The sequence below is a fragment of the Alexandromys fortis genome, unplaced genomic scaffold, assembly GCF_014885135.2.
Source record: "Alexandromys fortis isolate MF-2015 unplaced genomic scaffold, M_Fortis_MF-2015_v1.1 scaffold_422, whole genome shotgun sequence".
Taxonomy (NCBI): Eukaryota; Metazoa; Chordata; class Mammalia; order Rodentia; family Cricetidae; genus Alexandromys; species Alexandromys fortis.
The window spans coordinates 7165-10428 of record NW_026068291.1 but is presented as its reverse complement, the minus strand read 5'-3'; positions in this window follow the sequence as shown (position 1 = coordinate 10428).

Here is a 3264-nt window from a genome sequence, read left to right as displayed (position 1 = left end):
AAAAAAATAAAAATAAAAAAAAAACCAAAAAACAAAAAGTAAAAACAGTTTCCTATTTGTCCTTCTGGTTCTACACATTCAACTCACCTTGCATTTTGTTTTACCAGATATAAAGTTTCAATCCCTAGAAACTGAATATTTACCTTCTGAAGAGGCCAAGCTGGATGCTAAGACTTTGGTGAAATTATTGTTACATCTGCACCTGTGTCTAGTACAACTTCCATCTCAAGGCCATTTATCTGTATTTTAGCTTTTGTCTCTGATCATTTATAGCAGTTTGCCAAAAATACTTGTTTTCTTGTCTCTCATGATTTTTTATTTTTTCTACTGAGGCTGTTCTGTCCTTGATCACATCCAGAGCAGTGCTGTTTTTTAACAAACAGGCATTAAGTCTTTTAATTGCTCTGTGGATGAGTTTCTCCAATGCTGGCAGGGAATGATTGAACCAAATTGTATCCTGGAGCCTGCAAGAGATGCCCTTTGGCATTTCCCGGTGGCAAAGGGTTACCTTGCTCGTCCCATGTTGATCTGCATTCATTAGTACAATGCTGGCTTTGTAAGACCTTCTGCGTACTCCAGAAGGCTGTTTGGAGTCTCTCTAGAAAAGACACATTTTTTTTTATAGGAATGCCTTCCCTATAATCCCATTTCAGATGACCTTACTTACAATTAAAACACATGACATTTTGATTTTCCTTAAAATTTTTAGAAATCACTTCTCCTATCAAAATATCATCATAAACCTGAGGTCCAGTATCACCTGCATTTCTAATCCATTCAGCTATTGGTTCTGATCTTCCCTTTAAAGGCCTAATCACCTTTTTATATTCTGATTTAGTATTTTCAAAAGTCAAAGATTCAATTAATACTTGTCTGACTTCTGAATCTGATACTATTCTATTTACACCTGAAATCAATCTTTGCAAAAAATCAGTGAAGTCTTTTTTGGGGCCTTGTATGGTAAACGACTCAGACTTCTTTCCTGTGCTTCACCCTCATCACAAACATTTGCTAAATGACACAGCAGCATGGTGTGGGCATCAAATCCACGCTGCCTTTGTAACCCAGCACACTTGGGAAATATCAACACCTCTGCCCTATTTCATTGTTCTAGGTCCTGGCTTCCTCTGTCCACCATGTTCACCACTGTAACTGGGACCAGGTTCCAATGCTGCTGTCACCAAACCTTTCCAGTCTTGGGGATAACTGTGTTCTGAGTTGTCCACGAGTTTAACATCTGTTTCACATGGGATGATGGCATACACATGAAATGACCCCTTCCTTAAATATCCTCAAATGTCATATGTCTATAGGATTCCATTTAACATCTGCAAAACCTCGGAGGTGCCTATTGCCTGAGGGTAGCTTTTTATCTGTAGTAACTGGATAAAATAAGGTTGGTTTTCCAACAACCCTGGGCCGCCCCTCTTCAGTGTCATCATGGGGTGGCACAGTAGGTTCTTGTCTAAATCCTTCTGTCTGGTCTGAGGATTTTCTTTTTTTCATTTATAAGTTTTTATAAGGCTTGTGTCTTATAAATCTACCTTTCATATTTGGCACTAAAAATCTACTATGACTATTAATGACGAAATATGAATGACAGACTGATATTATTATCAGTGTATGTTAATCTCAGTCCAGTCATTTCTCCTCATAGTCTGCTTCTGTTTTCAGGACACCTAAGTAGCTGAGTAGCAGGGTTCTAATGCCCTGTGTCATGATTTTTCCCACCCTCAATGTGGAAAAGATTTTTCCTTTTAATATTACTTAGCTCTCTCCTTGAGTACTTCCCAGCTGTCTTACCAAATCTCATGGCTTCTCAGTTTGTCTGTAGCTGGCATGATTTCCCTGTCTGTGTGGTCACGCCACATATTGCAGTGCCAAACATTATTAACAAAATCTCAATAGTTCAATTTCACCAACAAAGAATCGGAAGGTAAAACTGAGGTAAAAGCCTGCTAGCTCAGAGAGGCAGAGAAAGCGCCCAGTTGACCTTCCTTTTCAGCCTATGTCCCAGAAGCCTCTCCTTCTCCTGTGCTGTCTCAAACAAGATTCCCCCAACTGGATGTCCCTCCCTTCCAGTTCCTATGTGTCTCTCTCTCCATCCTCCTGACTCCCTTTTACTCTCTATAGTTTTTTTCTTGATAATTCTGTGTTCATTCCTGAGAACTGGTTTTTTACTCCATCTCTTGACATAGGGTTAAGTTTCTTTAATCCAATTTCCAATATTCAAGCCAGGCAGTGGTGGCTCACACCTTTAATCCCAGCACTTGGGAGGCAGAGACAGGCAGATCTCTGTGAGCTCAAGGCCAGCCTGGTTTATAGAGGGAACTCCAGGACAGACTTAAAAACTACCAGTGAAACCACATCTCAAAAATAAAATATTATTTTAAGCAGAAAGCTCTTGGTAAAAGGTGTGTTCTAGGCCTGAGCCACACCCCAACTAGAAACAGGTTTTTCCAGTAAATAACTCGGGGTTCACAGTGTGACCAAATGTCCTGCACCAGGAGGAGGAGGAATCAGGACAAGGAAAGGACTCAAACATCTCTCACTTCAGCAGCTGCAGAGCAGGAGCTGCCCCAGAGAGCACAGGGTTCAGAGGAAGCCAGACGGGGGAGAAGGCCCCAGGCCAGTGAGGGCTGTGAGGGCTGAGCCCCTTAGAGGGCAGGAGGGCAGGTGTGGGAGGGACAGGCCAGGCTATGGAGGGGACAGAAGTGCAGAGACAGTGTTGGGGAGGCAGTGTGTGGAGAGCCGGCAGAGTCCAGCTCCCGAGTTTGCTGTTAAAGGACACTGGGGCAGGAACAGGCTGGATTTCACCTGTTCCTGTGATGGATGCTATGAAATATGGCGGCTGCTCAGCTTCCTGTTCCTCTGAGGTATGGGGAGGGGTGGAGTCCCTGCCTCAAGCTCCTTGGCCTGGACCTACCTGTCTGCTGCCATGATTTCCATCCTATTTGAGAGGCTGAGGCAGGAGGATGACAAGGTCCAAGTCTGTCCAGCCTATAGAGTGAATCCAAGACAAGCCAGCGCAGTTCAGTGAAACCTCATTTCAATGTAAGAATTAGGAAAAGTGCAACGGGGAGATGGTCCACAGTTAGAGCACTTGCTGCCTTACAGGAGACCCATGGGGAGGCTTACAGGCACCCACAACTCCAGGTCTGGGGATCCAGCACCCTTTTCTGGCTTCTGTCAGCACCACATGCATACACAAATGCTGGTAAAACAATCATACATATAAAACAAAAATTTAAATTAAAAACTTTA